The 14922-nt window shown below is 43.1% G+C and overlaps 1 long non-coding RNA gene across 1 annotated transcript; it reads right to left on the bottom strand.

The window, feature by feature from the left end:
- Positions 1 to 4699: 4699 nt before the first annotated feature.
- On the bottom strand, positions 4700 to 6081 carry LOC122839830. The gene is made up of 2 exons (XR_006372121.1): positions 5992 to 6081; positions 4700 to 5896 (listed from the first exon to the last, which is right to left on the bottom strand). It is a non-coding gene; the product is annotated as an uncharacterized LOC122839830 (long non-coding RNA).
- Positions 6082 to 14922: the final 8841 nt, after the last annotated feature.

The following is a 14922-nucleotide window of genomic DNA, read 5'->3' as shown; positions in this document are numbered from 1 at the left end:
TATGTTGCAGCCCTAAAATGCAAATTAAACCGTCCTAAATAAAGAGTAGGAATTAATCAAAGCTGATTTTAACCAACTCAAATAATGTTTTTTTAATTTTTTTAATTAATTCACCCATGTAGGAAAACTAAACACACATATTAAAGTCTGTCATTAAATAGGAGGAGGCACATGTCTGCAAAGTGTTTCTTCATTTTTTATTGAAGTCATTTTAAATAATGTCACCAATGTATCCATGGAAACTAAATATGTTTGTCTAGGCATTTATCAAAAAGAGAAAAATTGGACAAAGAACCATCAAGTTTACCAAGAATTAGACTCCAAAGTCATCAAAGCTGATTTTCACAAATAAATCATTATTTTGTTTGTGAAAATTAGCTTTGATTTGATTGATGTTAGTGTCCTAACAAACCTAGTCTGATGTCATTACCATGGAAACCAAGTATATTTTTCAAGGCATTTTTCAACAAAAAAAAAAATAAAATAAAAATTGTAAAGGCTGAGAATTGGACAGAAATTTGACTGTTTTTTCAAACCAGCATAACAATTTTTCTTAAACACTAATGCTATAATATCCGAAGTATTTATCCATAAATGTCAATAAGCGAACACATAAGTCACAAAACAATTTAAATTAACTCACAAATTAGTTTCACCCCACAAATGCAAAAGAGACCTATAAAAGCTATTTATTTCAAAGAAATCATCAAAATTTCAAAGAATTGGACACCAAAGTCATCAGACCTGATACTCTTAGATTAAATATCACCATTTTTGTTTTTTTACAATCAATTCAACCATGTTTCCTGGCTATGGTAACGAAAAACGTAAAGAAAAACACATCAACATGTCCCCATCTTGAAAAAAATAATGAAACGGAACAATTAAAATATAGGCTGTTATAAGGACAAATACAATTTTTGAAAATGTTTTTAAAAATAATATTAAATATTTAAGGCATTTAATGTAGCGTATCCACGGAAACGGAGTGTTTATCACGGCATTTTTCAAAAAATAACGGTCAAAAAACAAGCTAATTTTTCAGGAATTTGACGTTAATTTAACTAATTTAACTATAATTCAGTAAAATACATATATTTTCTAAATCACTACCCACAGTTTAACATTCCTGACATTTCCAGCGAAATTCAGTTCAGAAAAAGGCTCATTAGTAAAGAACGATCTATGCTAGCAAAGAATGCTACTCGTCTTTTTTTATACTGCAGTCTGTATTTCTTCAAAACACACACACAAACACAAAATAAACTAAACAAGTCACTAATATCTTTGTAATAACTTGCTTTCGTTTATTAAAAATAGTAGAAGAATGATGTTAACCTTCCAGCTGTTCACCCTGCTGGTCCTTCTCCTGGCCAGGAACCGTCTTTCGCAGCTTTGGTAACCACGGGTTTCTTCAGCAAGTGCGTATTTCAGCAAGTGCTTCTTCAATAAGTTTTGCACAGCAGACTTCTCGACAAGCTCAAACCTTCCGAGGCTTTAAAGGCTCCTTCAGGCGTCTCTCTCAAAAGTCCCGTCGCAAAGGGGAACGAATTCAGAAGGTCAGCGTCATTTATAGGGTTGAGAACGCTAACGTCGTTTCCATGACTTTCATTGACGAACGCACGCACTGGTGCGTGAGAGAAATTGGAACACAAATAATGCAGATTTTGTTTACTTTTGAAATGTTTTAGTGGTATACTTGGGGCATTTTTTAAAACATGGGATTGTACAGTTATACGGAATTTTTTTACTTTGTCTTTTCGTGTCAACATATGTTAAAAAAAAACACACCAACAATTTTACCAGTTTATAAAATGTATGATTACCTTACAAAATATAATTACAGGAAATTTTAGAGACATGGCCTATAAATGGAAGTATATATATTTATACTGATATAATGTATAATTAACTTATACATTATATGTGTTATTAACAACTTATATAGTGTTTAATAACATTATATAAGCTGTTAATAACTTATTTTAACCGAGATTCTTAGCTTTGAAAAATAATTACGCTTTAAGTTAAAAAGGAAAAGGAAAGTATTCAAACCTCGAATCACACGTCACAGATTGACGTCAATGACCGCCTGAAACAGAGTCTTTGAATGTAGGCCTTCTGCGATCATTTGGTCGCTAATCATTTTCTTTGTCTTGCAGGTAAATGCTTGTTAACAGAAAGGCCATTAATGAAAGGTTATCCTTTCTAAAATGGACGAGCATCGGTATGCAGGACACAAAAAAGAGAATTTTTAGTCCGGGTCTTTATGTAAAGGCCTGTATGAAAAGCAAGATGATATGTGGCCTCTGATTGGCTCAGCTGGTTGTTGGCGTGAAATGACGGCGGTCTGTGTGATGTGAATAAACTTTAATAGTCACGTGACATGTGATATAGATATATGATGTTGCTATATAGAAATAGATATCTAAATCTTCATTGTAGTATTTTTTTATACAGTCTTTGAATGTATATTTGCGGTAATATAGTCAGTGCGATAATTATCTGCAATAATTTAGTCACATTGTCTATATTTGTAAAAACAAAAACACAAATATTCTACCAGTTTATAAAATGTATAATTACCTTACAGGAAATCTCAGTAACAGGTCCTATAACTGGAAGTATATTATACAAATATAAAGTATAATTAACTTATGCATTATATAAGTATTATTAACAACTTATATAGTGTATAATAACGTTATATAAGATGTTAATCACTTATTTTAACTGAAGTGCTTCGCTTTGGGAATAATTAAATGTGGCATCCGAGTGGCGTACATAATAAACAACTACAAGGATTGTGGACAGAGTTTTAAACAGACAAATAAAATTTACAAGGATTTATTTAAAAATGAATAATTAAAAGGAGGCGTAAGCAGTCCTTGAATGCAAAGTCAATAAACAAGTCTGTAACGTAGACTCTTAGCTGGCCAAAGGGGGAGGCGCAGTCCACCTCTGCTCCCAATCCTCCAGTCTCTTGTCCTCCAGTCCCTAGTCCTCCAGTCTCTAGTCCTCCAGTCTCTAGTCCTCCAGTCTCTAGTCCTCCAGTCTCTTGTCCTCCAGTCTCTTGTCCTCCAGTCTCTTGTCCTCCAGTCTCTAGTCCTCCAGTCTCTTGTCCTCCAGTCTCTAGTCCTCCAGTCCATCTGCGCCGTCCTCCAACGACCAGTCCAGGTCCGTCTGCTTCTCCATCCAGCCGCGTACTGTCTTCCTCTCGTCCCGCTGTCTCGGTGTCGATGACTTATCATCCTTCCCGCTCTTCACGCTGCTTAATTAGATGCAGAACACCTGTGCCACTGCAGTCGGGCGTCTCCCGATGTATGTGGCACGTGACGTCAAAACAACCAATCAAAAACCTGCAACACAACAACCCAATAACTCCACTAAATCTAACAAAACTAGATAACTTCACATTATAACAAGCAATCCAAAACAGAGATATAAGGAATATAAATATGAACCAAAAAGGAAAAACGAGGCCACATTACCACATAAACTTTAAGTTAAAAAGGAAAAGGAAAGAATACAACAAACACAAGCCCCGTATCACACGTCACAGATTAAAAAGGAAAAGGAAAGTATTCAAACCCCGAATCACACGTCACAGATTGACGTCAATGACCGCCTGAAACAGAGTCTTTGAATGTAGGCCTTCTGCGATCATTTGGTCGCTAATCATTTTCTTTGTCTTGCAGGTAAATGCTTGTTAACAGAAAGGCCATTAATGAAAGGTTATCCTTTCTAAAATGGACGAGCATCGGTATGCAGGATACAAAAAAGAGAATTTTTAGTCCGGGTCTTTATGTAAAGGCCTGTATGAAAAGCAGGATGATATGTGGCCACTGATTGGCTCAGCTGGTTGTTGGTGTTAAATGACGGTGGTCTGTGTGATGTGAATAAACTTTAATAGTCACGTGATATGTGGTATAGATGTAGGATGTTGTTATAAATAGATATTTAAATCTTCATCACAGTATTTTTATACAGTCCTTGAATGTAGACTGTATAAGATCTATATTTTATACAGTCTATCTGCGATAATATAGTCACTGCGATAATGATCTGCGATTGTTTAGTCACTTTGTCTTTTATTTGTCTGTCTATATTTGTAAAAACAAAAACCCAAATATTCTACCAGTTTATAAAATGTATAATTACCTTACAAAATAATGTCACTAGAGGAAATCAATACTTCTCCAGTCAATGTGTCAGATTTCACAAACGTGACTCAATCAATAAATTTTTATGACAGGCTAAATGTTTCTTGGGCATTTTAATTCTTGATATTTTTTGTTCAATGGCTCTCTTGTTCTTTTTTTTTTATATGATTCTTAATCTTTTATTTCTGGCCACTCATTTGTTTGTCCACTATTCTTTTCTCATGTGTTTTTTGTCCTTTATCTCTTTTTCATGCAGCTCTCCATGTCCTGTTAGTTCCTCCCAGCTTAGATCAGTTTAATCTGTTCCTTTAGACTCCGTGGGAACAGAATGAATGTGAGAAGAGATTCTGTATTTGAGCCCATTTTTAAAACATAAAAGATGATCAAAGTTTAATGTTTTCTTGTTTGTACCAGGCTAAATGCCAAAGAGTTTAAATATCATAAAAAAGGAAATCAAATGATTGTCCTGCTGCTCTAAAACAGATATTTATCATCTCAAATGATCCAAATCTGATATCTGAATAAAACCAAAGCAGTGGCGGCAAAAAAAGCTTTTATTGAATTTGCTTACAACTTAATGTTATTTCACTCTATGATCAGATTGATTACTTTACATGCTTTCAAAATCAAGTTAAAATTTCACACAAATATAAAACAGAATGCAATAAGGCCAAAAATACATGTTTTATTATATCATAATACATAGAAATAACCTGACACTGCAAAATAAATATTACATTCGTTAATATCTTCCTCCTGCTTCCTGTCTTGTAAATAAACACCATGATTTTCACACTGTTGTGAGACTTTTCTTTAGCATTGTGATGACTGTGACATATAAACTTAATCTTTAAGTGTACACATTTGTTCAATTTTTACTCTTCAGAAACCAACAAAATATGTTTTTGCACTGAGCGGGAGCCACAATGATCTTTTGTAATTCCATCAGATTATCTTCTTCATTCCAAACATTACATACTCATTATTACATAAAAACATGCTACCATGACTTTTGTTTTGAACAATATCAGTTTCTGCACAGAGCAAATGAGCTGAACACATTCTTCAACAGGTTGAGTCCAGGAACAAGCTCATCATCATCATCCTCTCCTGTCTGCAGCCAAACAGAATCTCATCCTCCTCTGACCCACAGCTTTCCTGTCGAACCTCAGATGTTCCATCTTCCACCTCAGTCATGGACTCTTCTGCTTCCACAAGTTTGTCTTCAACCACATCAGGAGACGCTGCTGCTCCCTTTGCCTCCACCTCCAACGTTTCTGTATCTAGAAGTCAGGTGAAGAAGCAGCCGGAGAGACTGAACAGGAACGAGGCTGCAGGTCCAGATGGTTTCAGTCCCAGAGTCCCTCTGTGGGATTCTGCAGCATCTCTTCAACCTTTGCCTGACCCAAGAAGAGGTTCCGTTGTTGTGGAAGACATCCTGCCTGGTTCCGGTACCGAAGAAAAGTCATAACGACTGTAGATCTGCAGCCGCTTGCTGTAGATCTTGAAGTCTGCGGCTGAGAGTGTCATCTCTTCTGCTATCATCTGTTGGTGCAGCAGCATCAGAGCCAGGAACCTCAAAAGGCTCAACAATCTGATAAAGAAGGCTGGATTGGTTCTGGTTCTGGTTCTGTTCTGGAGATGACTGTGGAACCTCTGGAGATGAAGCAAAGAAGGATTCTTCATAAGAGTCAAGAAAGCTATGGACGACTCTGACCATCCTCTTCATGAGTCTGTATGGGGAAAACAGAGTATCATCAGTCAGAGGGTTCTTCAGGTTTGCTGCAACACAGACTGCTCATGCTTGGTTTGTTATTGAAGGACCTACTTCACATGGTCCTTCTTTATTCTGTGTCCTCAGGTTCCCCCGGTTACATCAGGAAACTTCATCTCAGGATTTCCAGCAGGATTTTCTGTGTCCCTTGTCAAGAAATCTGGGGTGTGTGAGATCTGTCCAGGCCCAAGCAGAACAAACGATCATAAGATGCCTAGGAGACTGCCACAGACTACTGTATTGAGTAATAATGAATTCTTAAGGTGTAATCCCTGTGTTTGGTATGTTCTTTGTAACGATGAACCAAAATCAAATAATCTATGGTTGGTAAAATGTAAGGAATTGAAGTTTTACACAGGAAAAGAAATAGGGCTGTGTTGCAGCGACAGGAAGTGGTTAGAATGTCAGAGCTGCCGATGAGAGCTGAGAGCTGCTTGCAGCTGCAGACTCGGAAAGTTTTTAAAATAGTTACAAACTGTCATGAGTCGAGGAAAAGTCAAGAAGAGGTGGAGGTTTTAGTTATTTTAGTAAATAAAGTTATCCTTAAAATGAATCATTTAAGAGGAATTTATACTCAACAGTAAACTTAAAGGTTAATAAAATAAATATTCTGTTTCCAGCCTGCAGATAAGAAAGACTATCTAAATATTGTGAGTAATTGAATAAGAATTAAAGAGCAACGCTTTTGTTGATGTTGGTTTGCTTATAGTAAACATTTACTCATGTATTAAAACTGTAACTTTGATGTCAAGTAATTAGAATTATGGATTATTCCTAGTTTCTTTTCAGAAAACTTGTAGTAAGCTCACGTTAAGTTACAACTGATGAATTATGGATATTATAATGAATTGGTAGATGATAAATTAGGAAAGTAAAATAAGTTAAATGTGACTTTTATGGTGTTGGAGGATGCAGCTGCCTGATAAGATCAAAGAAAGGTTAGGGCGGAGGTGTGAAGTTAGCAGCTCTCGGATTGCAGAGGTGAGATGGAGGATGACGCCATGTGGTGAGCTTCTCGCTTGTGCAAGTCGACCACCCACATGGAAAGAGCCCAGGTGTATGTTACAAGTTAACCGCCCACGTGGAAAAGAAGACAAAGTTCATGTCACAAGTTCATGAGGTCTAAAGGTGAGGGCCTGGTTGGGCCATCATGGGTTGCGTGCGCAGATGTTCTTTGTCTTGGAGAGAGAGAAAAGAAAGGTATAAAGCCACGAGACTGAAGGAACACGAGGTTCTTCGTCCTCCGGCTGAGACTCGACAAGTGCAGCACCGGCAGAAGACCACATCCTGGAACCAAGTAAATTACCTCTTAAGGAGTACTACGGAGCACCTCACGCCGGATTAACAGGACGAAGATCCACCGACCCACTGCCTCGGTTCCTCATTGGATTTACCTACCCTGCACTCGACCCAGCGATTTCAAAATACATCGCACAGACTTGGGGAATTGAACAAAAGTCACAGGATCGATCAAGAGCTGTTCGGTTGGATATAACAGACAGTTCACCTTATTTCCATTCCGAGGAAGGATTTACTTTTTTAAAGATAAAGATTCCGATCAAGAGCTGTTCAGTTGGATATAACAGACAGTTCATTTTGTTTCATTTCCAAAAAAGGATTAATTTTTCACGGTCACAAGTGGAAGGATTCTAACCAAGGACTTCTGTTGCCGAGATCCAATTCCATCTGGGTAGGAGTATGAGTTTGCCGCTCCCTAAAGCCTTATTTGATAGAAAGATGACAGTGTAGGGAGATTATTAGGAAATAGTTAAATTGATCTAAATTTTATTGATTTTCTTTGTATGTTAATCTCAAGTGAATTCTGTATGCCTGTCATTTACCCTGCTAAAGCTTGCTTAATAAATGCATATAATATAAAATTCTAATCAGGTTGTGGACCTTGAAATTAATTGAGTCATTTGAATCAAAGTTCTTCTATTTATAGTAAAACCAGTATACGTGATTCTAGTAATGTGGTGGCTTCAGACTTTCCTTTGGTGAGTTTAAGATGATGGCCTTGGGACTTGATTTTAATCCTAGTCACTAAAGATTATCCAGCCGTTAACAAGTACTCGTTACATTTTAGAAAGAATACTGCCGTTAACAGAAGTGGTTATTGAAACTATGCAGTTGTGAGGGCTACTCGGCTGACCGTTTCCTAACTTAAGAAGGCCATAACTTCTGGACGAAGGTAGTGAGAGCTGGACGAATTTCTTTCGCCACCAGTTTAAACAGATTATCTCAAAGATCTTGTTCAGGGTAAGACCCTGGTCTTAAGAGATTTTCCGGACCTGTTAGACAGAGAACTGGTCAGTAGTCAGCCCCGAGGAGTTGAGAGGAGAGGGCGAGGCTGGCTATTGCGTAGTAACAAACATGGCGTCCCTGGGTGGGCTCAAGTCCAACGGAGTAGGAGAGCCCCAGGTACTAAGTCAGTGAAAACAGATGTGTGATTCTGAATAGCTCGCTTAGTGGCTAGCTCTTAGAGAGAAGAGCTAGCGGTGACTGGCATGGGCCGTCAGTCACAACCCTTGCAGTAATTGTATGGCATACAGGTGAGGGAAAGCTTCTACTGAGGATAAATGACCAGGTCCAGACAGTGAAGCCAGTAGCCAACCCAGCTTAGACCCATCCCTGCTCGATAGTACTAAGAGAGGCTTTGGGGGATAAGCAACTCGAAGACAAAGAATAAAAATGGATGATAAAGAAGATGGATACGCGAGAGTTCCGATTCAAGAAAATCTACAAGGAAGTGGCTCTGGCCACGAAGATGGTGAACAAAGTATAGGAGGGGAGCAATCTAAGCTCTCCAAATCCCAACTACCGAGAACTCCAATGAAGTTGCTGCTGTTGGGTGATGGATTTGATACATGGACCGAAGTAAACCGACTCATGTTCTTCAAGCATCACTACCCATGCAAGCAGGAGGATATACTAACCTGGATGGAAATTTCAATAAAAACCGGAGGTATCTACGGCTGTCCCAAACTGGACTATGGCACTCGGTTGAGTGTAGTTTCGTGTCCTGTCAAAATCAGCAAGGAAGAGGAGGTTAAAGTCTGGCTGAAATGGTTGGCTGACTTGCTTGAGGAAAAGGCCAGCGACATAAGAACGATTTACAGCCCATCTGATAAGTACGACGGTATAGTCAAGACAGCGACACGGGCTGCTGGGATTTATGGGATACTGGTGAACCCAGATGCCAGAGGAGTTCGCTACACCGCATGCGGTGAGGAATTGGAACGGCTGTACGTCTACAAGAAGGAGAAGAAACAGCGAGAACAAGCATCAGCCCCAGCGGCGAAGGAGGAGGAACCTGATGTGACTGAGGCTCCATCCCGTTTCCTGGACGGGACAGGAGCCCCAGTCGGAGAGCTGGGGATGTCGGACATAGATTTCATCGACCTGACCGTCGACGAGGAAGAAGGATCATCTCAGCCGGCTCCGTCACCAGCCCGAGGAAGTCTGAGATCAGCACGTCTGGAAGAAGCGGAAGAAACATCCCAGCAGAAGGTTGAGGAGGAGGGGATGGAGACGGCTGCGATGGACTGGTCGGACTGGTCGTCGCGTCGAGCCCAGCGGTCCGAGTTTCGCCCGACGCATCACAGAACAGGGAGGGAATTATCATCCCCACCACGACATCAGAAGGAGAGTAGTTCCGACGTCGCAGGGGACAATACGGACAGACAAAGGAAAAAGACCCAGAAGTCGGACATCTGGAAGATGTCACAGAGTCTGGCCCCACTGCCACTGGAGGCCATCTGCGTTAGGATGCAGACTGGTCTCAAGGTGTTTCAGATCATCGGGAGCCCGTTGAACCCGGGAGCGGTCGAGGAAATGGACAAAATAGTGAAGGAGCTGAGCGCCCTGGGAATCATCAGAGAGGAACTCAGTCCCATCACGAACAGCCCCATCCAAGCAGTGAAGAAACCTGAATCGGCAGGAGGGGGTTGGAGACCTGTGATCCACTTTAAGGCCCTAAATCGAAGAACAATAGTGAACCGAGCCAGCCTAATCAACCCGCAAGGCACGCTGAAAACGCTCCGTGTCAAGAAGTTCAAGTCCTGCAACGACCTGGCTAATGGATTTTTCTCCCTCCGCCTGGCAAGACAATCTCAGGGTAAGACCGCATTTACCCATAAAGGCAAGAGCTACGTCTGGCAGAGGTTGCCCCAGGGATACAAGAACTCTCCAAATGTTTTCCAGTCGGCCGTAATGGAGGTACTGGGGGACGTGGGGGCAACAGTCTACATAGATGATGTTTTCATTGCTGATGACACTTAAGAAGAGCACCTAGCAAAACTGCAAACTGTGGTCGAAAACCTCACAAAGGCAGGTCTGAAACTAAACCTCAAGAAATGCCAATTCGGACAGTTCCAAGTGAATTATCTGGGGTTCCAGGTCACGTCAGATCTGGGACTCTCAGAGGGATACGGAGAAAAATTGATGAATATTCAACCCCCTCAATCAGAAAATGAACTGCAGAAAATATTAGGATTATGTAACTATGTCAGAGACCATGTGCCCAACTACCAAAAATATGCCAGACCATTATATAACTGCCTGAAGGAAAATGAAGATAAAGAGAAAGGGGAAAAGAAACCATGGAACCTGGAAGAGTTGAGGAATGCAATTCAAGCAGCTGTGAGGCTGGAACCAAGGAGTGTCGGACAGATTGGTGGCAGAGATCAGCTGTGAGAATGACGCCATGATCAAGGTGAGCAACGAAAATGGGGGTCTGGTTACCCTGTAGAGTTACACCTTAACCTCTGTGGAAAAGAAGTACCCACAGGAGGAGAAAGAGCTAGCGGTGCTAGCCCGTTACTGGAGTGTCCTGAAAGACCTAGCACAAGGACAACCAGTTAAAGTCATCACTCAAAGCCAGGTGCACAAGTACTTAAGAAAAGGGACCGTTGAGAGTACCAAAGCAACTAACGCACGGTGGGGAAGATGGGAAGACATCTTGTTAGACCCAGAGCTTGAAATTGGGCCTACATAACCCACTAAGAAACGACTACAAGAAACACCCGAAACACCAGAACAACTAGAGTGGATACTATACACCTACGGATCAAGAGAGGGGTCCGAAAAGACAGTATGCTGGGAGTTATCCTGAACAAAGACGCAAAGGAAGAAGCCTACAGGAGGGAAGAGCCCCTGGTAGCACCCAAGTAGGGGAAGTGACAGCAATGTTGGAAGGACTGTTGGAGTTGGTGAAAAGAAGAATTAAACGTGCCGGATTAGTAACAGACAGCTATTACTGCGCTCAAGCCTTTAAAGAAACAGCTAAAGGCAAGCCAGTGGCACATAAGGACTTGTGGAAAAAGATTGCCGAGTTAAAGCTGCAGCTGGAACTCGAAGTTGAGCATCAACGAGCGCATAAGCAAGAGGAAGCTTATTGGCGTGGGAATGAAGAAGTGGACTGTTAAGTCCAATAGTGAAAGATGGACTTTGTCGGTATCGAGAGGTGGGACAGTACTCCCAAAGGTTGGAGAGTCCCAGAGAAGTACGTGGACGAGGTCGTGCGGAGCGTGCATGAGGCCTTTGAAACATGCAGGCGTGCGACTTACTCACAGGGAACTGGAGGAGCAAGAGCCTTGGATAAAGAAGATCCAAACGCGTGCTGAGGGACTGTGAAGTGTGTGGTCAATACAACGCAGGTCGCCGAGAGCAGCGGTTGGAGGGGTTGACCATCGGGAGCACAGTCCCCTGGGGCTCAGTATACATGGATGTTGCAGGCCCCATGGGGGTAACAAGAAAAAGTGGTGAGAAGTACCTCTTAGAGATGGTGGATTCTATGTCGGGATTTGTAACTGTAAAGGCAGCCAGGAAAGCAAACTGCAATGGCATGCTGGAGCAAGAGTGCAGTGCCCTGGCAACCCCGAAAAGGAGCTGCGTGCGGATGCACAGGTTGATCAATGGTGCCCGACATATGAGGTGATGCGAGTTTATTCACAACATACACCCCACCAGCCAACGGGGTGGTGGAACGCACCATAGGATTAGTGAAAAGCTGGATAGCTAAGAATGCTAACACCAACAGCTGGAGCACCAAAGCGGTGGAAATTGGGCAGGCCCTGAACGACGGAAGCAGAGCCGAGAGACCCGCCCCCGTGATGGAGCTCAACCAACTGCCGTTTACCACAAGGGAAGTGGGACGGAGCTCTAGCAATTAAAAAGGAGAAGCTGACGCCCGAGGTGCCATTCCGTGTGGGACAGCACGTGTGGGTCAGAGCAAGAGATCAGCCTGTGAACGCAGCAGTAAGATCCAAAATTGAGACTACAGACATAGTCACGCAAGTACTGGATAGGAACACAGTATTGCAGGAGAAGAAAGGGATCCAAGGAGTCGTGCAGCAAGCCAGTTCCCAACTAAAGAGAAACAGAAGCCGGTGAAATGGCCAGTGAATCGTGTAATATTCCACCCTATCTCAGACTGGCCACTGTAGGGGGGGTGGTTGTAATTAGAAGAACGACTTCAGGGATTTGGGCAGGAAGCGCCCTGAATAAATTGGAATGGGCCAAAAAAGGAATCCTGTCGATGGAGAAAGAAATGCTGATGTGGAGTAGAATCAAGAACTGCTGCCCTGTTTGTTTAACAGATAATCAGCTCCCCACCATCTGGGAGGGGCCGGGCAGCGACAAACCAAGACGACAGAAAGCAACGGCGGAGGTACTGCGTACCCTCCCTGTATCCCCGGTCATAATCTTGGGCGTCATGATCTGTGGGAGTTGCCGGATGGATTACCTGCCCCGACTTACGGTGGTAACCCAATGGGGATGGCAGGATAAGGAACCGGAAGGATGTCATTGCAGGTGGGATGGAAAAGAATTGTGCTATTGTTCGGTCTGCTATGATCAGATTCGGGGGGCAGAAGTGACTTCTACGGGGCAAGCTGAAGGCTGGCAGGTGAGGAAATATTATAGCTCCCTACGTGTATTGAGAGCAAGTGGGCGTTGCCGAACGAATTATGACAACCCTATACCATCAGCAAGCTGGTTTTCCAGACCACCTGCCCCTCCTAATACTCCGGAAGACCTTAGGGGGTCGGTAGAATGGGTTTGGAGGAAAGCAGCGGGGCCCCATGACGACCTCTGGACATCTGTCCATGCGAGCTGGCCGTATGACCCCTCCCAACACATACCACCGTTACCACCGGTAGGCATTCAACTTTCCCCTGAGATTTTCAGGGTGTACCGGCATCATCTAGGTCGGCTGGATGAAGAATCAGATACACTCCAAGATGACATCAGGGAACAAGCTGTCAAGGGGGGCTGGACAGGCCCTTGGGAGCTAACTACCTGGGCACATCTGATTTTGGAAGTCATCAACGACGGTACCATCCCGGTAGTGGATCTACCAGACGTTCCGAGGGAGAGTGGAGTGTACATGACGGAAGCGTATTACTACACCACCGAATTGGATGGGTGGGGTAGTCATGCCGCAAGACCTAAAGAGAAGTCATCCCTCTTCTGGGTAACCGCGGAGTCTCCTTTCCGAGATGGAGTGTTGCAGGTTCCGGGAGGCGTGGCTCACAGGGTGAGAACGCCCATCGACTTAAACACCACCCGTCATATTCAACTGTCGGTGCGGATGGTTATCGTCCCATTTAAAAAAATCTACTCGGTTGGAGCAACAATTACGACGGTGCCGGATGACCAGGTTTATGCTACCGTGTCCTTTGTTGAACCAGAGCTAACCCGTAAGAGAGCCAAGACCGGAGACTGGCCAACGCTCGACTCCATATCATCGTTGCAGAAGGAAAGTCAGAAATAATGGATACACAGGCAAGAGGTGGACGAGTCGTCAAGTCTAAAGGTCAGCAGAAAAATAAACGAGGTGGAAAAAAAAATTTTGTAAGAAAACTTTTTAAAGTAGGTACGGGAGTTTGGTCCGGGACTTCGAAGAAAGGCCCTTTTCTGAAACTCCCCCAAGGCTCTGTCTTATTAGACACCCCACGAGAAGATTTCACTACTCAGTTCCCACTTTCGGAAGCTTATTATTTCCAACACCTGATCTATATACGACCAACCGATCTTCGGGAAATTGGAAAAGTGGGAGATGGCGATGAAACGATGTCGAGACCATGGCACAGCATGCATTATTTCACCCCGTCAGAACCTCCGGTTTGGAGGGGGCGAGAAATGACTGACGTAGTGAGACAAGCAGAGATTTCCCCGGACTGCCGGAGACATCTCCCCTGGATCTTTAACACTGTGTACCTGAGATCGGCGGGAAAAGAAGTAAGAATCAGATGGGGACCCCATTACCTGGAGCCAATGCAAGGATTATTCTGTGAAATCGCGGTGAGTGGCGTCATTATCTGGACATCTTCCCGCTGCATGGTTAAAACACTGGTGAGGATGGAAGGAGATCCGGACTGTTTTATCTTTAACAACACCCGACTGCCGCTGAGACTGGAAATAGACAGGGTTTACCCCAATCCTCCACATCCGAGGGTTTTCACTCCATCACCTATGGGGTACCGCACCCGACTCACGCTGCAGGGCCAATCCTTGTGCACGTATATTGCTGTGCCCACCCCTGTGGGGTACACGCATGCTGCCTGGCTAGATAAGGCGTTAACAAGTGGTAGGGCACAGGGTCCACTTCCTAGACCTGACTGTTGGAGGGTGCTCTTTTGGAAGTGGGTGTGGAGAGGGCTGGAACCTGACTTGCCCTACCCCTCTCCAATATATACCACACTGCAGCAGGGAAGAGTCATCAGACGGGTGAAAAAGCACCCTATGGTCCAGCGACACACCAAGGCTCTCAAGAAGACCTGCAGAAGTCCAAGTGAGGTGTACCCCGGAGAACAATTGGCTCATCAAGCGACAAAACCAGAATGGAAGAAGTCCGCCTGAAAAGAATGCATACAATACCAAATCTGCTTGCTGACATATCAGCTCCAGAAGACTCTGATGACGACGGAGACTCAGAAACCTCTGAAGGACCCCAGCTACGGATAACGACTACGAGTATGGATA

The sequence above is a fragment of the Gambusia affinis genome, linkage group LG11, assembly GCF_019740435.1.
Source record: "Gambusia affinis linkage group LG11, SWU_Gaff_1.0, whole genome shotgun sequence".
NCBI lineage: Eukaryota > Metazoa > Chordata > Actinopteri > Cyprinodontiformes > Poeciliidae > Gambusia > Gambusia affinis.
Note: the sequence above shows the minus strand (reverse complement) of the source record. Positions and strands in the feature narration are given on the sequence as shown.